The 23,258-nt window shown below is 46.7% G+C and overlaps 1 protein-coding gene across 5 annotated transcripts in view; it reads left to right on the top strand.

The window, feature by feature from the left end:
• The first annotated feature begins 4,642 nt into the window (after positions 1 to 4,642).
• The window catches only part of LOC116945626 (EF-hand calcium-binding domain-containing protein 4B-like), a 42,881-nt gene continuing 24,265 nt past the window's right edge, over positions 4,643 to 23,258 (top strand). Inside the window, exons 1-4 of one of the 5 annotated variants that reach the window (XM_076069457.1) lie at positions 4,647 to 4,977; positions 6,326 to 6,423; positions 19,082 to 19,166; positions 19,502 to 19,669. The gene's annotated coding sequence lies outside the window, so the exon portion shown is untranslated. Of the gene's footprint in view, positions 4,978 to 6,325; positions 6,424 to 8,244; positions 9,394 to 19,081; positions 19,167 to 19,211; positions 19,670 to 23,258 lie in introns of those variants that run through there. The other 4 variants (XM_032960123.2, XM_032960122.2, XM_076069458.1 and 1 more) reach the window with 4 other exon arrangements.

Raw genomic sequence — 23,258 nt, 5'->3', positions numbered from 1 at the left:
AATTAGTGCGCCTCCAACTCCGCTCACATATACGCACATTGACTTCATTCGAGCACCTTTCTAATCGAAAAGGAGATTAGAAGAGCCAGAAATAAATGCCCGCAGAGCGCAAACAAATACAACATATATGCCAAAAGGCGTCTTGACTAGAACGCAGGAATCACATACTGCTTTTCATATATCAGGCTGTCAATCACCAGCCTCTCTTGCACATTCACAAGGCTGGGTGCATAGCATGGGACACGGCGTGCTTTGGATAGGATCATGTCGTCGCCACTGTTGCAAGTATTCACACGCCTGTTGCGGAATAGTTGTGTGAACAGTAAATATGTGCACCTAACGACATCTCTCCACCAGCCCTCCGCTGTGCTCCTCCATCGGGTCAACTATCCGGCCACCAGACCTCTGCCTCTACCACCCCTCACCTACCCTCATCCATGCCCAGCCATCGCACCTATCCATCGTACGACTTCACGCATGTGCCCCATAACCCGCTGCCCTTTCATCCACGTTGCGCCCGTCACCCTCATTCACCATCACACTCCGCCTTATTCCTACCCCATGCAACATCAGCAGCTCCATTCCTAGGCCCTGTCCCTCCATCCATTCCGTCACCTCCCTAAGCCCACGCGTCGCTCCCCTTTTTGCCCCCTTGTGTGTACCGCCGATGGCTTGTGCCGTTAAAGTGCCCTGGAAAGGTGCGCTATAAATGCATCCTAAATATATAATGAGAATAATCGTGATGGCATCTTGACGTGCTGCGCATTGCAGTGCGAGTCGCGGCGACGATGCCATCGAAAGCCATCAAAGAGAATGCTCTCCTGCCACCCAGTGGCCCCGCGGAGTGACAGGTGGGGAGGGCGCGTGAGCGAGAGGGCCCCTTTTGGACGCCTTCGTCCAGCGGTTGATAGATCATGGCCGACGATGTGGACGAATGTAACGATGAGGGATGGGACGCCGGATCTTTATCGAAACGATACAATGGTAGACGTTGCTCGATTCTCTTGTTGTATATAGGGGGGGGGGGGGGGGGGATCAGATATTTGTTGTGATGATGTGGGACGAGGGGGGGGGGGTGTGAGAAATGTGACGTCACATCAAAATGCGCAACTTTGAATAAATATAGACAACACGTTCTACTTAATTAAATAGATTTTTTAATAAATGTTTTCTCCTGCAACATCAGAGTGCAGCAGCACATTAAATACGCACTACAATGACAATAGTTTAAAGCGATTTGAACCATAAATTTTGATTTAAAGCTTTCGTGACTGCAGTAATTAATATTTTTAGTTTTTTCGGTAAAGTCACGTTGAAGAGAAACAACGTGACTTTACCGAAAAAACTAAGAATACGATTTGAACCATGTTTTATTTTTTTTGGGGGGAGGGCTTTGTGACGTCATATTTGAGGGGGGGGGGGTCTGACTTTTGTGACGCAGTGTGACGAAGGGGGGGTGTCAAAAATCCTCCAAAATCGCGTGACGTCATTTATGAACGGTCCCATAGAAGGTTCGCTGGAGTCCATGAGCCCACTAAATGCCCGATAGATTAATCACAGACGAGCTGGGAGAATCAATTATCGCCGGCTTGGGTTAGCGAAAGGTGGCCCAGGAGAACGCAGTCATCTATCTGTGCGGAGTTGTGAGCGATATTGCCTTGTAATGCGTGCTTGGCCACGTACGGTGCGAAAGAAGTTCAGCATACAATACGTACACAAGCTTCCGCCCGCAATAAGCCAGTCGATAATGGATCTTGCCAAACATCCCAATGCTAGGCCCTCTTGAAAAAAAATCTTGAGACTCAGTGAGGATATCCAGGATTAATAAATGGCATTACTTTAACGCTGGGAAGCAGTGTGCATGAAAAATAAATCATGTTTCTAAGCAATAATCTGTAACCGGTAACCATTTTCATAATCCGAAAGTCGGAAACCGGTTATGGTTTCTTGTGGAATACAGTACAGTGAAACCTTGGATTGCGAGTAATTTGGTCTGCGAGTGTTTTGCAAGACGAGCAAAAATGTAAAATAAATAATAATTTGATAAACGAGCGATGTCTTGCAATACGAGCAGTACGTGTACAGTATACGCTTTGTCTGCCGAGCGTCACGTGATCACAACTGAGCCAATGGTTCTTCTCTCTCTCTCGCTGCGGGATTGTGGGTAATCGTCTCCCATGCTCGGTCTCAGGCGGCGTGCCTCACTCGTATAGTCAACATCCGTGCGAGCGTATACTGTTTACTATAGTACTATAGTGTTGTGACCACGTGTATACTGTTTACTATAGTACTACAGTGTTGTGACCACGTGTATACTGTTTACTATAGTACTATAGTGTTGTGACCACGTGTGTACTGTTTACTATAGTACTATAGTGTTGTGACCACGTGTGTACTGTTTACTACAGTACTATAGTGTTGTGACCACGTGTATACTGTTTACTACAGTACTATAGTGTTGTGACCACGTGTATACTGTTTACTACAGTATAGTGTTGTGACCACGTGTATACTGTTTACTACAGTACTATAGTGTTGTGACCACGTGTATACTGTTTACTACAGTACTATAGTGTTGTGACCACGTGTATACTGTTTACTACAGTATAGTGTTGTGACCACGTGTATACTGTTTACTACAGTACTATAGTGTTGTGACCACGTGTATACTGTTTACTACAGTACTATAGTGTTGTGACCACGTGTATACTGTTTACTATAGTACTATAGTGTTGTGACCACGTGTATACTGTTTACTATAGTACTACAGTGTTGTGACCACGTGTATACTGTTTACTATAGTACTATAGTGTTGTGACCACGTGTGTACTGTTTACTATAGTACTATAGTGTTGTGACCACGTGTGTACTGTTTACTACAGTACTATAGTGTTGTGACCACGTGTATACTGTTTACTACAGTATAGTGTTGTGACCACGTGTATACTGTTTACTACAGTACTATAGTGTTGTGACCACGTGTATACTGTTTACTACAGTACTATAGTGTTGTGACCACGTGTATACTGTTTACTACAGTACTATAGTGTTGTGACCACGTGTATACTGTTTACTACAGTATAGTGTTGTGACCACGTGTATACTGTTTACTACAGTACTATAGTGTTGTGACCACGTGTATACTGTTTACTACAGTACTATAGTGTTGTGACCACGTGTATACTGTTTACTACAGTACTATAGTGTTGTGACCACGTGTATACTGTTTACTACAGTATAGTGTTGTGACCACGTGTATACTGTTTACTACAGTACTATAGTGTTGTGACCACGTGTATACTGTTTACTACAGTAGTGTTGTGACCACGTGTGTGCATAAAGCATTTTTTTTATTTTGTGTCCAAGTGTAGTGACTGTTCTTTAGAAAAGCAGCGCCCGAATAAGGCTGTAGCAGTGCGAGCGATGAATCTGTTTAGCAACAATACAATGTCACATTTCTGCGAAATCCTCAAAAGGAGGCAAAAGCAAGTGTCATTGGATGGGTTCCTTGTTAAAGTCGCACAAAAAGAAAAATATTCCAGTGAGCCAACAGATGGCAGTGATTCCGTTACTGACAGTGAAAATCGTCCTACACAAACATTCCTGCGGAGGGAGCTGGTAGGAACGTTGGGTTGCTCGGTCAATGGCCAGGCTCAACGGCGGCACCACGTGGTGTATTCAGCACAATATGCCGGACTGTGAGGGCGGGCACAAGCCGGCGTGAGTAGGTTAAACGTTGAGTTTTATAAGGGCACCACGGGGTGACCAGCTCCTCCCCACCCAGCCCCACCCCTCCCACCCCCCACTCAGCCCCACCCTCCCCACCCAGCCCCTCCCTCCCCACCCTCCCCTCCCCACGCAGCCCCTCCCCACCCAGCCCCTCCCCACCCTCCCCTCCCCACGCAGCCCCTCCCCACCCTCCCCACCCTGCCCCTCCCTCCCTCCCCACCCAGCCCCTCCCCACCCTCCCCTCTCCACCCAGCCCCACCCCTCCCATTTGTGGATGCACGACGGACGGACGGACACAATAATCCCCTGTGGGCTGGTGGTGTAACCAGGAGGTTCCTACCAGTATAACCCTCCTCCTCTTCTCCTCTCTCGTCTCCCTCACACCAGCCACGATTAAATTTAATTAATACTATAGATTACTTTATATTATTTAAATAAAAAGGTACAGGATTTTGTATCAATATTTTTTTTAAAAAATATTTTTGAGTTGTGGAACGAATCATCTTGAGTTCCCATGATTTCTTATGGGGAAATTCGTTTTGATATACGAGTGCTTTGGATTACGAGCACATTTCCGGAACGAATTATGCTCGCAATCCAAGATTTCACTGTATCTGTAACGAATGCACGGATTTGCTACACGGTACATTAGGTGTGAACACTCATGAATACAAATGTCCCTTAATTGGCCGCACACATCCTAAACACGCACGCACATGCGTGCGTTGCGCATGGAGCAGTGTCGTGGGGCGCAATCAGAATGAACGAATGCAAAAAACCGGTAACCGAATTCAACCAGTTTCTTTCCTAATCCGGTTACCGGTATCGCAAAATAACCTCCCTCTCCGCCATCCACCACACTGCCGCCTGCCCGAGTTGGAGAATCGCGGTCAGGAGGTGGCTCCCGCGCGTCGTGCGGATGATGAACGCGGCTCGCGAGTCTCGAGGCGAAGGTTACAATGCGCTGCTGCTGCTTCTGGTGGTGGTGGGGAAGGTGTTTGGTTATTTCCACGTGGGCGCCCCCTGTCCCCTCTGTTCTCTGTCCGTTCACCTGAGCGAGTTTCCTCTCTCCTCCTACCCCCTACGCACACACGCACACGTGCGTGCGTGCGGTGCAACCCGTGCTCACGGAAAGTTCATCCGTGAGCGCAGAACGTCCATCTCTTTATCATCACCGCGGACACTCTCAGATGTCGTCGATTGCGCGGCCACTCGGCCACCCTACCAGCGGACCTTGACCGTCAAAAGGTTCGACGCCCCTTACTTTAACGCGTGCGTGTGTTTTTTTTTCTTCTTCCCGTCTGTGTTACTTATCGTTGTTGGTGGTCATTGATGTCCCCTTCCAATCGGTCGATGAAGATTTCTGCGAATGTTGAGAGTGAAGGTTAAACACCCGGAACACCCGCGCAGTTTGGGTGTTTTTTTATTGTTGTTGTTGGTTCCTGTTTAAGTTGATATCCTGCCATCGATCGACCAGCTTAGCAGTGAGACTTCAGTGTCCGTGTTGTGTTACTCATTGTTTTCCATGGAGGTGCTTGTAAGTGTTAAAGTTGGCATCCCAAAACTCAAGACACGAACAGAGAGCATAGTGTATACATATGCATACGTGTGTGTATTGTTGAAGGTACACGTCTGTTGTTACGTGGGAGTCCCATTACATTCACTGTAAATAATAGACGCTTGCTACATGGAGTGATGCCACGCTGATGTCATGGCTTGAACGCGCTGGGCTTGCAATCCAGAGATCGGTGGCATAACACAGTGGAAAACTGTCACCTCTTGTGTTAATTACCATGTTTTCTCGTTTCCACGCACACGTGTGTTATCTAATCGCTATAAAGTGTGACGCCATCTCCAGACACGTCCCATTTGTATCATCAAAACATACCCCGTGGACTCGATTAGCGACATCAGGTACCGTCGCGCGAGTACTGGGCACAGTAACTCCACGTCAACCTCATATTCCAATAATTGCACGAACAAGGTTTTTACATACATATTAAAAACAAAAAAACTTGTTCGGATGATGGGTGTGGCGTGCCTACCAAAATTGTTCGGTGTTCCGGACCGTTCCAAGCTGCGATGAAACAACTGAAGACGCGTATAGTAGGGGGGGTAATCTTATTTATTGATACCCAAACTTATTTATAACCAATTTATCAACAGATGAGCGGCTACTGTAATCGTAAGAACGATGCCTCAGTGTCTTACAGAGGAGAGTTTTTTTTAAACATGCAATACGCGCTTCATACATATTCGTTGGGAGACATGTGAGATGCAATGTTCTCCCTGTAATGTTGCATTATGTCAGTGGAGATCTTCTAAACGGACCGCCCACTATATTGTTCGAGTAACTGGTAGATTGCTGTGCCCTCGTTATTTCCGCATTAGCGTCACACTCACAAAATGTAGCAGACAAATATAAAAAAAAATCTGATGTCATACCTATGCATGCTTGGATTGAGTTCCTTTCCCAGCCTCCAGGTGCAAACTTTAATCGTCCTAAGTTCAACCACAAAGAGTGGAAGTTTTGTTCCCCAAACTTTTTTTTCCATGATCATCAGCCATGGTCAATGAAATCCACTGCCGGATGCAGGCCCCCTCCTCCAAGCTATCGCCATCTCTCATGATCCCGCGATCCAACAATTCACCGAGATCCTGCGCACATTCTAATTTCGTCGCTCCATCTCCTCGGTGTGTTCGTACGCTTGGACACATTCCATCCCTTAGCCGCCACTCCGCTATTATCCTTGACCATCGGTCATTGTCCATTATAGGCGTGACGTGTCCTGTCCAAGCCCACTCACTGAATGATGGAATTAACCTGCATGTGTTCCTATCTGTCTCTCAGTGTAATCCAATCATCCTCGCTTAAATGCGCAAGTTTCAGTTTTCAATTTTAGACGGTGGATTAAAATATGAACTATTTAGTTTTTTTCAACAAAAAAATCGAATTACATATTGAATCGGCATCTTTAGACTCCTCCACACACACACGCACTTTAATTGGTTTAGGTAAAACATATATAACTTCACCCTAGTTTTCCATGGGGGAGGCCAAAATGAAAAATGCTGATTTTTTTAATTAAACATTTCTAGTCATAAACATAGATTCAACAAAATTTGGGCTAAGTTCAGCTTCCAGGCCCAACTAGAAAATCATCACAATTTACTTAATTCCCTTCAGATTGTGATATTTGTTGGGCTGCTTTCAAACCTCTCCAGCAGACGTAAAAATAAATACATACAAAAATAAATCTATACTGTGCAATATTTAATCTTTAAAATGGCATCGCTATAACTTAGGTTATCCTGTTAAATAGCTTGCACGATACTACATCAGGAGGAAAGGCACCTCTAGAATATGAATTCAAAGTAATTATAATGCTGGAATTATGATTCACCCCTAACAGCATTTAGATTCAATTGTCACTATGCACAGTCACAATTATATATAAAAATATATATACTCTATGTATATTGTGGTAATTGTGGTTGCAGGGGTCACATCAGCCTATCTATTATGTATAACATCAGCTATATTCTATATAATGCTTGCTGAAGGCCATATCCGCGTTGGATGTCCTCAACACATTTTCTGTCCTTTGGCTGCCACGACATCGTTCGAGTGGCGTGTCCTGTCTAAGCACACTGACTTAACAATCACCACGATGTATTTAACTTGTGTAGGTTTTATGATCCGTGCGTTCCTCTTTTCGGGTGTAATTCTTAGGAATAACCACTCCATGCCTTTTTTGTGCACTTATTAGCTTTTGTCGCATTATTTTTGCCACTCTCTCATATTTCTGGTTGTATTTGTTATGATTGAAACATTTTGGGACAACATTCTCAGTATTCAGGTGTTTTATTTTTGACGTGTGCAATAATTATGGACTACTTGGATGTAGGCTGAGAACAAGGAGACTGATTTGACACAGCAGATCGTGCGTTATAATGACAGCACTATTTAACTTCACTAACTTTCCCGTAAATACATTTTCAACTGTATGTAGGACGTACAGTGAGGGAAAAAAGTATTTGATCCCCTGCTGATTTTGTACGTTTGCTCACTGACAAAGAAATGATCAGTCTATAATTTTAATGGTAGGTTTATTTGAACAGTGAGAGACAGAATAACAACAAAAAAAATCCAGAAAAACGCATGTCAAAATGTTATAAATTGATTTGCATTTTAATGAGGGAAATAAGTATTTGACCCCTCTGCAAAACATGACTTAGTACTTGGTAGCAAAACCCTTGTTGGCAATCACAGAGGTCAGACGTTTCTTGTAGTTGGCCACCAGGTTTGCACACATCTCAGGAGGGATTTTGTCCCACTCCTCTTTGCAGATCTTCTCCAAGTCATTAAGGTTTCGAGGCTGACGTTTGGCAACTCGAACCTTCAGCTCCCTCCACAGATTTTCTATGGGATTAAGGTCTGGAGACTGGCTAGGCCACTCCAGGACCTTAATGGGCTTCTTCTTGAGCCTTGGCCTGTGTTTTGGGTCATTGTCATGCTGGAATACCCATCCACGACCCATTTTCAATGCCCTGGCTGAGGGAAGGAGGTTCTCACCCAAGATTTGACAGTACATGGCCCCGTCCATCGTCCCTTTGATGCGGTGAAGTTGTCCTGTCCCCTTAGCAGAAAAACACCCCCAAAGCATAATGTTTCCACCTCCATGTTTGACGGTGGGGATGGTGTTCTTGGGGTCATAGGCAGCATTCCTCCTCCTCCGAACACGGCGAGTTGAGTTGATGCCAAAGAGCTCCATTTTGGTCTCATCTGACCACAACACTTTCACCCAGTTGTCCTCTCAATCATTCAGATGTTCATTGGCAAACTTCAGACGGGCATGTATATGTGCTTTCTTGAGCAGGAAGACCCTGCAGGCGCTGCAGGATTTCAGTCCTTCACGGCAGAGTGTGGTACCACTGTAGAGGTGTTAACTACGCGCTGTTGCATAACCTGCATTGCCACCAGGGCAGTGCAGCATTACCCCTGGGTACAACGGTTGAGGTCAGTCGATGTGAAACGGATCGTAGCCAGGGTTTGGTACGAACCAATCAGACGGTTCCACGTGGGAATGTATGATTGGTTCTGCCTGGCCATGAAGGAGTATAAGACGGGTGACCCAACGGACCTCGGGGAGTTCTCTCCCTACACGAAGACAGAAGACTGGGCTGAAGCCTAGCTAGGACCCTGGACCAGCCTTCCAGACCTTCTAAGGGCTAAGGCTCGGCATACCCAGTGGTCAGGACCCACCGGGCCAGCGGTGGGTCAGATAGCCTCCCCTAGGTCCTAGCTGGAGGACTAGGATAGCGGTAGACGTGTGAGTCCCGCCAAGTCCGGAGGCTGTACCTCCTTAGGTATCAAGGAGGTTAGCGGTAGACGTGTGAGTCCCGCCAAGTCCGGAGGCTGTACCTCCCTAGGGTATCGGGTGAGGGGACCGTATATCCCTCTGTGTGTGTTAAGCATTGTATAAGGAAATAATACAATAAACAGAGTGTGCCTCCTAAGAAGTCTGCTCGTCCTTACAACACTACACCACTATGCCGTGAAGGTGATTATGGTCCCAGCTGACTTGAGATCATTGACAAGATCCTCCTGTGTAGTTCTGGGCTGATTCCTCACCGTTCTCATGATCATTGCAGCTCCACGAGGTAAGATCTTGCATGGAGCCCCAGGCCGAAGGAGATTGACAGTTATTTTGTGTTTCTTCCATTTGCGAATAATCGCACCAACTGTTGTCACCTCACCAAGCTGCTTGGAAATGGTCTTGTTGCCCATTCCAGCCTTGTGTAGGTCTACAATCTTGTTCCTGATATCCTTGAAGAGCTCTTTGGTCTTGGCCATGGTGGAGAGTTTGGAATCTGATTGATTGATTGCTTCTGTGGACAGGTGTCTTTTATACAGGTAACAAGCTGAGATTAGGAGCACTCCCTTTAAGAGTGTGCTCCTAATCTCAGCTCGTTACCTGTATAAAAGACACCTGGGAGCCAGAAATCTTTCTGATTGAGAGGGGGTCAAATACGTAATTCCCTCATTAAAATGCAAATCAATTTATAACATTTTTGACATGCGTTTTTCTGGATTTTTGTTGTTATTCTGCCTCTCACTGTTCAAATAAACCTACCATTAAAATTATAGACTGATCATTTCTTTGTCAGTGGGCAAACGTACAAAATCAGCAGGAGGTCAAATACTTTTTTCCTTCACGGTACTTCCGGAGGTAATTCAACTTCGGTTTGTCGGCATGTTTGTGTCCGCTGCTAATGAATGCGTGGTTAAATTGTAAGCAGTTTGTGTTTGTGTGTTTGTGCAAGTTTAAGCTATAGGTAATCCATTTGCTAGGGTCTGCCTTACTGCCAATAAAACTCGTACACGTTTTTTACAAAAAGGACAGTAAAACATAATAAGGCCAGCGAGCGCTGCCACCTTTCAGCCTTTGCATGTCACTGTATTATTCGAATTGGTCAAACATCCCATTACAGGACCGTCCTGAACAGAAATCTTGAGGCTACGTGAGGCTTTCCTGGATCAAAGTGCATTATTCATCATACTCAAAACCCCACACAGATTAAGAATTCACAATCTGTCACTGCCAGCCTCCTCGCCACCTCGCAGCCCCAAACCCACAACACCTGGTATTGCCAGACCGACTACTCGATGTTAACTACATTGCCTGGTATACAGGAGGTTGTGGGTTCGATCCAAAGCGTGACGCCTCTATATTTGGAGTTTGCATGTTCTCCCCGTGGTCGCGTGGATTTTTTTCTTGGTTTTCCCCTCCACATTTAGAAACGCGTTTAGAGTATTTGGCTTGCTATAAATGTCCACGTGATAAGCCACTTCGTTGAATTGTTATTTGTGGTCAGGTCGCTCTTCTGAAAAAAGAGCTATAACAGCTCAGTGGGCCTTACCTGGTAAAATAAAAAAAAGTTTATTTTAGTAGGTAAAGTAATCATCATCATATTCTTTAAATCAAAATTTAATCATCATCAACCATGGTCGATTCACTGCTACATGAAGGCCACACTCAATCTGTAGCCATCTGGAAATCCTGCAATTCCAACTTGCACCTGTACACAAGTGAATTATGGGACATGTAAGTACCCATGGACAGATTCCATTGTTATTTGCTATACTAAATTTAAAACAATATGCAGAAAATACGCAAATAAGTGAACAGGCCTTGAGTTAAAAGGTGCTGACGAATCTCAATGCACGTGCATGCCAGTGGGTAAAGCAAACACACGTTTAGACGTTTATGAATCAACGTTTTAACGCGAGCATTAATAACCCCCAACATACAGTACGTGTTTGGGGTCATACGGCAAGCACTACCTGCCACACCAGTTAATTCACGTGTGTGTCGCTGTGAGCATCTGGCTGCGACTATGACAGTTGTGCAATTTATATTTTTATAGTCGTGTGTAAGTTTAGTTTTGGACCAAGAGCAATGTGTGGAATTTCACAAAGTGCTTTGGCTGACATGTTGACCCACCCTACAGTGTTGAGCTGCTGCTGCTATTGTTTGAGAGTTAAGGCTGCGATGTTGGTTGAATGCCAGGTAACGCGCGCATTTGTGTGGGTTTATGGTTAGATTTTTATTTTATTTAACTTTTGTCTGTTGGGACATACAGTACAATGTATGAGCAATTGTAAAATCAAAATGTAAAAATGAAATGGCAAATTGTCAAGATTACCAACCTAAGCTGTTGCTGCTGCTGCTGCGTTGGAAGTGGTGCAAAAACATTTACACAATAAACGCAACAAATTCGTCAACAGCACTTGGGCCCTTAAAAGTAAAACAATAACAGGTGACGTTTTCAGGCGTGGAAGACTCGACCCGCTAGAGCCGAAAATTGTAGAACCGCTTTTTTTTGCGTTTTAGTTGGTTGGCATTCCCCCGCGCCTCGGATTAGCACGGTTGGCTACGTACGGTGCGAAAGAAGTTCAGCAATACATTGGCGGAGGCTCCTCCGGCAGTCTGTGGTGTGAGCGAGCCATTGCAGGGCTGCACCTTTGCTTGTGTGAGTGCCACATTCAGAGGTCTCGTGGATTTCTCACAACGTTGATCGTCTCACAGCCATGCAATGGATTCTCACGTTTGTTATTTTTTGTCGTTTGCCTGTTGCAAACGACACAGCCACATTCATCGCAGTGTCTCGCTCGGCATCTGCCGATGAGAGTTCAGGTCCTGTGTAAGGGTCAACTGCAAAGTTGGTGTCTTTCGCTCGCAAGCTTTCTTTGAGAAATAAGCGGGAAATTAAGAAGTGTTCTAAGTTATTTTTGTATTTGCGGTGGTGTACATTCGCCTGTTGCTGCTACGCAAACCCAGGAAGGCCCTCTCTTTTCTCCAAATGTGGACTCCGTCGCTTGAAGTTCCCTCTCAGTTTCTTGGGATTTCCCCTCAGTTTCTTTGGTTTTCCGTCAGTTTTTTTGGGATTTCCCCTCAGTTTCTTGGGATTTCCCCTCAGTTTCTTTGGTTTCCCCCCAGTTTCTTGGGATTTTCCCTCAGTTTCTTTGGTTTCCCGTCAGTTTCTTTGGTTTCCCCCCAGTTTCTTGGGATTTTCCCTCAGTTTCTTTGGTTTCCCGTCAGTTTCTTGGGATTTCCCCTCAGTTTATTGGGATTTCCCCTCAGTTTCTTGGGATTTTCCCTCGGTTTATTTGGTTTCCCCTCAGTTTCTTGGGATTTTCCCTCGGTTTCTTTGGTTTCCTCTCAGTTTCTTGGGATTTCCCCTCAGTTTCTTTGGTTTCCCCTCAGTTTCTTGGGATTTTCCCTCGGTTTCTTTGGTTTCCCCTCAGTTTCTTGGGATTTTCCCTCAGTTTCTTGGGATTTCCCCTCAGTTTATTTGGTTTCCCCTCAATTTCTTGGGATTTCCCTCAAGGGGTTTTCAGTCGGGGGGGGGGGGGGTGACTGAATTTTTGAACCCCCTTAGGACTCATCCCGCACGTTACGCACTGCGTGGCACTGGTACGCCCATGGCTTGCTGAGACATGAGACGAGTTGATTCATTTCTTATTACGATCCCCTCCTCCAAAGTCAAGTCATGCGCTTCAGAGTATGTCACGTCAGACGATGAACTACCACTTCGTCGCGATCGCCAAGTCGCTTCTGAAGAAAGAGCTACACACCTCAGTGGGCGCTGCACGTGGTAAAATAACAAACTCGTTTAATTTTCATAGTTTTAAATCCCACGTCTGTAAGGCACCCCCCCCCCACCTCCTCCTCCTCCAAGAGGATCAATGCACGTCGCCTGGACTCCTTGTTGCCTGGGAGTTGTCACGGAAACGGGCGCCACACAATGGAAGTCTCCACTCAAGAGGCCACTGGAGCTGGCTGGCGTCGTCGGCGTCTCCTCCTCGACTAACCCCCCCCCCCCCTCCTCCTCCGCCTCCTCCGCCTCCTCCCAAACCCAGTAAAACGTTGGGCCAACGTTGGTTCGGACGTTGCATGTTTTGCAGGGACGCTGCATGCTGATGTTGCGAACGAGGTTAGTGACCGGCAGTGTTCGATCTTGCGACGGAGTGTCGTCGTTTGAATTCCGGTCGGGACGAAACTCCGGCAGGCGGTGGTGGTGGCTGCGCCTCTCACCCGCCACGCAGCGACGACTCTGATGATGACTACGTGTCTGTGACAAAGAGCATCGTGGCTTGTTGGATTTCCTCCAGTCTAAATACATATTCTGATGAGAGGGAAGGAGCTACTACTGTCCCGGAGTTTGATCCAAGGCGCAGAAGGAGATCACTTCCAATTGCTATTCGAGACTGCAGTCCACTGAGGAAAAGCAATAATGGTATTTGTCTGTAAAATGTACTTCACGTTAAACTGTTGAATGAGTTCACTGATTGGTAGACCTGATGATAATATACTGTACTGTACAATCAAATCCACAGGTTGCCCTCGACTAGAGCAAGATTAAAATATATATTTTGAATGTTGGCCACACACTAAGAGGCAATGCCACGAAGCGGGCAGTGTTACTTCGCATGTCTTTCTGGGTTTATTTAATCTCCCGGTTAAACAGTGGAGGCCGGCCGCACGCTCGCTCGCCCGCCCGCCTCGGACAATTTGTGCAAAAGTCGCCTGCTCTTGCTGTCCGGCGTAAATCTTGTGGCCTTGCTGTTGAGAGGCCCATTCACTCATTACCTGAAATCAAGTTCTCAATTGTTTACCGGGTAAGAGTCCCCTTGAAAGCACGAGGCCCCTTCCTCAAGGGTGGCTCGTGACAGCTGTTGGAGAGCTTCGCGTTGTGTTTTCTGGTTGCGCCGCGTGTTGTTCGGCACAATGTCTGAGGTTAACGCTGCTTCGAGCTGAATTTAAGTCCAAAAACGTCGAACATCGTGCCACCAAACATGCGGTACAACCCGAAAACACGTCGGAGAGCCATAGAGCACATCCGTGAAACTTTAGTCATAGGGCACCTCCACCAATTGGGCAACCTTAAAGTCATCACTTCAAAATCATCCCACCTAATGATGCACATTGGGTGTAATCCTGTAATTATCTATCGTCTCATTTATTGAATGAGTCATTGGTTTGGCACCTTCACAAAAACAAAGTTGTGGTACAATCAGAAAAGTATTTCTGCTAGGGCCCAAATGCTAGGTCCAAAATATTCCCCATCCAGCGACTGATCAGTGCAGCTAAGGGGACGCCAGTGTGAAATGGTTATCGTCGGCGGGCTGTTTCCAGGTGGTAGACCTAACGTAGCCAGGGGCCGTATGGAATTAAGTCCCTGGACGTAGGTTCCCACCCCCGTTCTCGAGTGATTAAGCGGCTTACTAAGGCGGAGTGTGGAGGTATTAACTTAAGATGGCCTGATGTGGCCAGTAGCTCACGAGGTTAAAGGTGCTCGCTAAATCCTATGCCAGGGCACTGACCCAACAACGCTGGAGTCCCTGAGTTTGAGACCACATCAAAATCGGCCATGATCCATCCACTGCTGGATGATGGAATCCCCAAGCCACCGCCGCCTCTCACAATCTTGCAATGTAACGAGCGACGCCGCAGTAAACATTCGTTTCCCTCGGGCGCATTCTAAACTAAACTATTTTTTATATTGTCAGGTAAAGCCCACTGAGCTGCATAGCTCTTTTTTTTAGAAGCGACCTGGCCACAAGTGATAGCTTCACGAAGTGGCTTTTCGCGTGGAAATTTATAGCAGCCAAATACTATAAGTGCATGTTTCTAAATGTGGAGGGAAAGCCTAGAGGACCTGGAGAAAAATCCACGCGACCAAGGGTAGAGAGAGACACGCAAACTCCAAATATATAGGCATCAGGGTCAGGATCAAACCCGTGACCACATGTATAACAGGCGAGATAGTTAACATTTCGCTACCGTGGTGCCCATTCTCTGTGTTGGTTGCCACTGCTATTAGTCTTGACCACTAGCCATCATCATCTTCAATTCTTGAGGTGATGGGTCTTAAGTTTGAGCCACCAAATGCAGAACCAGGTTCCCCTTTGTGGTGTATTTTGAAGGTCGCTGGCCGATGACTCAGAATTACGTGTATACAACAATAAAGAAACCCTCATCGTGCAAATATGTTTTTCATCTCATTCAGTCAAGCCCTTCCCTGAGGGCTTATTCTGCAGATGTTGGCATGCAGAGAAATTTGAGTATATCTTGTGAGTGAGTGCAAATTAAGCTAAAAATACAGCACAATTCATACTCACAAAGTCAGCGATTTGCTGCTCACATAGCAGTGAGATGGTGATCATCTATTTAGAGCCCTCATCCAGTGACTGAATTTCCACGTGCTTATTATGGTGGGGGTGAGACTTTCCAATGTGAACTTATTTTATTGACCCCGAAGGGATGGTGGTCTTACTCAACCCCCAACCAGGATTTGACCTCGCAGCCTTCCGATTGTGAGCCTCCCTCTCCTACCCTTGAACACCTGGCCATTTAAAACGAACGAGCAGGCATGGAAGCCCGTGTCTTTCATCTGTAGGGGAGGACAATTGCTTTTTAAAAAGGGCTGTAATTTTAATTTATCACACTGTATGTACTCGGCACGGGATGGCCGGAAATTGATCTCGGGTCGCTGAGTTCATCGCGCGGTGAACTGATTACTGTGTCACTGCCCCCCAATGTTCAGCATTTACCAGCGGTTTACCGCATGGGGTTTGCAGTTGTGCTACGATGTGTAATGGAATTTTGAGAGTAGTCATTGATATTGTTCTTATCAACTTTCTATTTCGCTTAGACTTTTAACTATACTTGTGAGTGTCCTTCATATTGAAGCGTCTTTCAATAAGACTCCTCATAAAATAGAGGTTAAATTTCGATTTAAAGCTTTCGTGACTGCAAGGATTTATCTTCTTTGGTTCTTTCGGTAAGGTCACGTAGAATGAGAATAAAATAATAAAATAACACAATAAAATTCTCACGACGTTTCGGCCACAACGCAAGCAGCCGAAACGTCGTGAGAATTTTATTGTGTTATTTTATTATTTTATTCTCATTCTACGTGACCTTACCGAAAGAACCAAAGAAGAAAAATAGAGGTTATTAATAACTTGAGTTGTACCGCGTGTTGTTCAGGATGATGTGCGGGGACATCTTGCTCCACGTGCTGGGGAGCTTCTTCAGGGACTGACTCGAGAATCTCCCCGGCACGTGGATCGAAACGTCGGACGTGATGTCGAACAATACGAGGCGCAATCCGAACACACGCCGGAGAAGTGGTGCGCCGCCGGTGGTTTATGCTGTGTCGTGAACATGCGTGGTGGATAAATGCATCGGACGAGGCGTCCTTTTGAGAGGCGCTTCACTCCGTCATTATTTCTTAAGTGTTTGACCAAAGGCAGCTGGTGAAGAATTTAGTTGATAGGGGTGGGGTGGAGGGCGGTGGGGAAGGGGGTTGATTTTCACGTCAAACAAAATTAATAACTTTCTGAATAAAATAATTACTTTTAGAAAATCAATGTCCAAGAACGAGGGAACACAAGGCCGCAAGTCGCAGAGCCACGGTGTCGTGCGGTGTTCTTCATCGCAAGGCCCATGGGCCACTCGCGGCCCCTGGTGGCCTTTAGCGCGGCCCTTAACATGTGGCCCCCCGGCAATACACAAATGGTGAAAACACCACCCATCATCATCATCAGCGCGTTGCTGTCCAAACCTCAATGGTTTCCAATGTGTGGCGGCCCTAACACTGATGATGTCTTATCGGCGAAAGTGCCGCCCTCCTTTGAAAATCCGTGAAGAACGCTGCTGTAGGCTGAGGCTGTGTGTCCCTGGGCGATCGGAAGTGTGCTGGAAGCATTGTGAATGTGGGAATTTTTTTATTAAGTTGCTGCCATGAGCAGTAAAGTGATGATGGCACTGTTGTGGTTATTTATTAACAAGAATGGAAGCAATAGTCCGTGGGAAATTAGTTGAATCATGATTAGATTTTTTAAAGACTTGTATAGACGAAACGCTGTACAAGGTGATCATATTAACTGTGCACACAAACAAAATAAAAATTATGGTTGATCGTTTCTGATCTCTTACCATAACTGCTCTTCGCATGACTTCCTCTTACCATGACTTCTGTCATCCATGATTATTCGTATTTTGATTGTTGTTTCCCCACGGATATGTTGTTTAAATTCATGGACAATGTGAGCCATGATGTTCTTCCACCATCACCGTGGCGGATGAGAGATGTTCTGCTGTAAAGGGTAAGAGTAAGAGCATTGAAATAAAAACAAAACTCGATTCAGGCAGATTGAGCAACACGGTGTTCACAGGCCGTCTCAACCACCCTAACCCCGTGCTGATAACGAACAACATAACACCTAAAAGATTTAGAATATTAAGAGTAAATGTGATGAATGCAATGGAATGCTCTGAAATGTCAACAGCTGCCGTTAAGACTTGTGCGCGCAGTTCACTTGCTGCTGAATGAATCAGAATATTTATTCATGCTGGAGGAATCCGATGAGCTATAAAGCTCTTTTTCACAGATGTCTATCGCGCGCCCCCCGTCTCGCTCCCATTGGCTGCCTTGTTGCACAACCGGCACGTGTCGCTCCCCGAGGTCGCACCAGCGCAGCGCAGCCTCCTGGCAGGCCCCACCGTGGCTTCGGTCACCGGACCACGCCGTCAGTTCCCACCGTCGGTTTCAATAGGTGGTGTTTACTCGAAATGAAGTACGTTTGTAAAATTGAGGGCGAAATTAATAAGTTAAAGTCCATCGATGTTCGGAAGCGGCACACACGTTGATCCTAATGTAACTAACAAAAAATAAAGCACATACCGGCAATGTCACCAAATCTGCCTGTGATCTTCCGTTGAGGGTGTCGCGGATCTCGTATTCATTAACGCTGATGACGGTGCGGAAATCGGTCCCGTCCAAACTAGACTACCGCAGTTGGCAATTTGTAGGCCTTCCCGGCTATTAAATCGATTACAACATTGGCGACCAGGACAATTCTCAGGTGTCGCAAATGGAACCACTTTACATAATTTAAAATATTGCATTGACTGCCAATGACTCCACTTGATCATGATTTATTTATGCAGAAAAGCCACACTCAAGTCAGCAGACTTGGGATGTTTGGCCAACACCAGTGATGCGACGGAAGAGTGCAAGAGTGTTACCACTGTACCACCCGTAGCGGCAGCGTGTTCGTTGCACGTTGCAAGAGGTTCACGGTTCAAATCCGGCAGGCCACCCTGGCGAATGCCACGAGCGCGTCGACCGTGAGAAGCGCTCCGTCAGCTTCACAGTGGACGTTAAAGATCCCGTGAGCGTCATTCAAAGAAGAGTAGGCCATCGTGTTCTTTGTGTCCGGGTCCAAACTTGTACAAATTTGAATAAGTTACTTGGCTGCAAGTAACTTATTCAAACTTGTACAAATTTGAATGAGTTACTTGCCTGCAAGTTTACTCAATTGGGATTATGCATCGCAATCGTACCTCCCCCAACGAGCAGACTCGTGCTTGTTCGTAGGCCGTTGCCAAGTCATCTAGTGTCGCTGCACAGGGACAGCTGTTGCTGAGGGTTCCCTTCGGATGGTTGACATGAGCTGTGGGGTGCTTTGCATTGCTAACGTATGGAAGGAAGTGACCTATAAAGGCAAAGATGATGATTGATCATCATCATGAAGGTGGGGGAGGAAGAGGTTGAGCTCGGACTTGAACTGTGAGACAGGGCCAGCAGTGCAGATAGCCCAGGGGGGCGGTGGGGGAGGGGGGTGGAATCTTACAAACCAAAAGGTAAAAAAATAACACTGCATAATCACAGATTTTTAAACTGTGCACATTTTGTTTAACTGACTTCTCAATGATTTATTTCTGACTGTGCGTTGTAAAATCATGAAATGCCACTGGTTTTTTTTTTACACCAGACTCAAGTTGTCCTTCAACTCGCGTTTCTGGGAGAAATTGGGTCAACTCAGGCCAAGCTCAAGTCGCCTGTCCAATGGATAGGAGGTGCGAGTCTCCGTGTGCTTCTACCTGGTATTCAGTAAAAGACTCTGCTTGCTAATCTTGCCCCTGATGCTGATGGGGTGTGTGTCCCACGCCCAGACCGGTCCACCCAGATTCACGATTCCCAAAGGGCTTGTTAGATCGTACGCAGAGACACGCGTCCATCCAGCCCCCTTTGCTCGCATTGCGACGCGACGTCTCCTCGGAGCGGCAGCTCTCCGTCTGCGAAACTTAAAAACGTTTCGCGATCCTCTTATTTTTTTTCTTTCCTTCTCTCCTTTTTGTCTCTCTGCCTCTTTCCACCAACCGGCGTTGTTTATTTGCGTTGCCTGGCGCAGGTGAAGAGGAGGGGTGGGGGGGGAGCGTGCGAAGTGGCGTCACGCGAGGAGGTGCGGCGCGGCACTCGCCCCCAAAGTCGGGCACGCCAACCCCGGCGGGAGGAGACGCGGTCGCGACGCGTCGGTCGCCTCCGTGAGACTCCGGTCCACAGCGACGCCCGTTCTGAGGTGAGCAATCGGTGGTTGTTGTAAGGACGCTCGACAAAAAGAGAGTGGTCCTGCTCAGTCGCTTGACTAAGGTTACTTTTATGCCTCTGCTGCTTCCATCGTCCTTGCTGTTGCCCCCCGTGAACTTCGCTCATTGATGTTCCCCCTGTGCCGCGTTGAGGACTCGGTCCACAGCACTGAACTGTTTCGTCTCGCTGAGTTCGACCACCGCGCTTGCAGGACACAACAACAACCCACTCGCCAGCCACACTCGCCGCACTGCAGGTCACGGCACTTCTCCCTCTCTCTGCCTCTTCTTCTCATCGCTCTGCACCGCTCGACTTTTGACAAATCTCGAATTCTCTTTTCTCAAGTTCTTACGGCGATCTTGCTCGCGTAAAGAAGACACATTCACCCCCTGTCCATCGCCACCTCCAGTCGTGCCGTCTCGTGCCTTTGCGCCCTGTGCTCAGCAGCGGTGATGGATTAAACCCCAAACTCTGAGTTAAATACTGTTCACTGTATAAAGACCCCCACTAGCAATAATCGAGAGAAAATGTATAGAGAGTCAACTTTTTTTGATACTTCAAAGCCTCTACACGTCTCCAACCAGTCTCAGTCGTCTCCTTTCGTATGGTCTGCGAAGAGCAAGTAATTGCCGGGCTGCTCCTCTATATTATTTTGTGTCAATCACGTAAACGGTCAGCGGAGACACTTGCCCGCCTTGTGTTAACATCGAAGAGGTAACGCCACAACTTGTTCCACCATCTGAATACTGTAACGCGGAAAAAAAAAGACCCCTGGCTAATTTACCACCACCGGAATGTAGAGGGGCCCGTGGCGTCGTGTCGTGTGCGAGGTGGATTCTGATGAGCAGGTTTCATTTCCCCCTGAACCTGTGAAAGGTCATCAAATAAAAAAACCTGTCAAATACAAAATAGATAAGCAACGTATCTGCTTTAAATGGCGATCTCTCCGCGTTATTTATTTATTTAGTATTTTTTCACAGCCCATTCCACACCCACAGGCTTCTGGGAGTTAATAATTTCAGCGGCATTGATTCGGTATGAGCAAAACTCCAAACCGGTTATGACATGCAGGTTTCCCCCGCTTTACGTGGTAGGAGTTTGAGATGCGTTCAAGCAAAAGGACGCACAATACAAAACCGCACGAGACCGCTGCCTGCCAGTAGCACACACACAGTACACACACAGTACACACACAGTACACACACAGTACACACAGTACACACACAGTCCACACACAGTACACACACAGTACACACACAGTACCCACACACAGTACCCACACACAGTACACACACAGTACACACAGTCCACACACAGTACACACACAGTACACACACACAGTACACACACACAGTACACACACACAGTACACACAGTACACACACAGTACACACAGTCCACACACAGTACACACACAGTACACACACAGTACCCACACACAGTACACACACAGTACACACACAGTACACACACAGTACACACACAGTACACACAGTCCACACACACAGTACACACAGTCCACACACACAGTCCACACAGTCCACACACACAGTCCACACACAGTACACACACAGTCCACACAGTCCACACACATTAGCACACACAGTACCCACACACAGTACACACACAGTACACACACAGTACACACACACAGTACACACACAGTACACACACAGTACACACACAGTACACACAGTCCACACACAGTACACACACACAGTACACACACACAGTACCCACACACAGTACACACACACAGTACACACACATTACACACACAGTACACACACAGTACACACACACAGTACACACACATTACACACACAGTACACACACAGTACACACACACAGTCCACACACATTAGCACACACAGTACCCACACACAGTACACACACAGTACCCGCACACAGTACCCACACACAGTCCACACACAGTACACACACAGTACACACACACAGTACCCACACACAGTACCCACACAGTACACACACACAGTACACACACATTAGCACACACAGTACACACACATTAGCACACACAGTACACACACAGTAGTGCACACACAGTACCCACACACAGTACCCACACACAGTCCACACACAGTACACACACAGTACCCACACACAGTCCACACACAGTACACACACTACACACACACAGTACCCACACAGTACACACACACAGTACACACACAGTACCCACACACAGTACACACACACAGTACACACACAGTACACACACACAGTACACACACAGTACACACACACAGTACACACACACAGTACACACACAGTCCACACAGAGTACCCACACAGTACACACACACAGTACACACACATTAGCACACACAGTACACACACACACAGTAGTGCACACACAGTACACACACACACACAGTCCACACACAGTACACACACAGTACCCATACACAGTACCCACACAGTACCCACACACAGTACCCACACAGTACCCACACACAGTCCACACACAGTACACACACACTACACACACACAGTACACACACACTACACACACACAGTACACACACAGTACCCACACACAGTCCACACACAGTACACACACAGTACCCACACACAGTACCCACACAGTACCCACACACAGTACCCACACAGTACACACACACAGTACACACACACAGTACCCACACAGTACACACACACAGTCCACACACAGTCCACACACAGTACACACACAGTACCCACACAGTACACACACACAGTCCACACACAGTACACACACAGTACCCACACAGTACACACACACAGTACCCACATAGTACACACACAGTACCCACACAGTACACACACAGTCCACACACAGTACACACACAGTACCCACACAGTACACACACACAGTCCACATACAGTCCACACACAGTACCCACACAGTACACACACACAGTCCACACACAGTACACACACAGTACCCACACAGTACACACACACACAGTACACACACAGTCCACACACAGTACCCACACAGTACACACACACAGTACACACACATTAGCACACACAGTACGCACACACAGTAGTGCACACACAGTACCCACACACAGTCCACACACAGTACACACACAGTACCCACACACAGTACCCACACACAGTCCACACACAGTACACACACAATGTTGTCCCATGCCCGACAGCATAGCCGCATGTGACTGAATTGAAACCGCATACACTGAATTTTGGCTTAGAAATATATAATCCGCATGCATATATGCAAAATTGCCCAAACCGAACCCGCGTAGACCATGGGAGATCTGTACATTGTCTCATCTGCAGTTATTACAGATCGGTTCACATGCAGGTGCTGGGTGGATTAATGTGTGTGTTGAACTTCTTTTGCACCATACGTACTCAACCGTGCTCATCAGAGGTGCGGGGCAAGGACAACAAACTAAACACAAAAGGCAGTTCTAAAGAAATGACTTTTCAATCCACGTGACTTTACCGAAAGAACCAAAGAGGATGGATTCCTGCAGTCACGAAAGCTTAAAATCAAGACTAATACATCACAGGATTGTAAGAGAGTGTCGGCAGCCTGGAGGGATCTT

Source organism: Petromyzon marinus, chromosome 24 (assembly GCF_048934315.1).
Source record: "Petromyzon marinus isolate PM22_M1 ecotype Great Lakes invasive population chromosome 24, UKy_Petmar_22M1.pri1.0, whole genome shotgun sequence".
NCBI classification, from domain to species: Eukaryota; Metazoa; Chordata; class Hyperoartia; order Petromyzontiformes; family Petromyzontidae; genus Petromyzon; species Petromyzon marinus.
The sequence above is the reverse complement of the archived record's forward strand: the minus strand, read 5'-3'. Positions and strand labels throughout refer to the sequence as shown.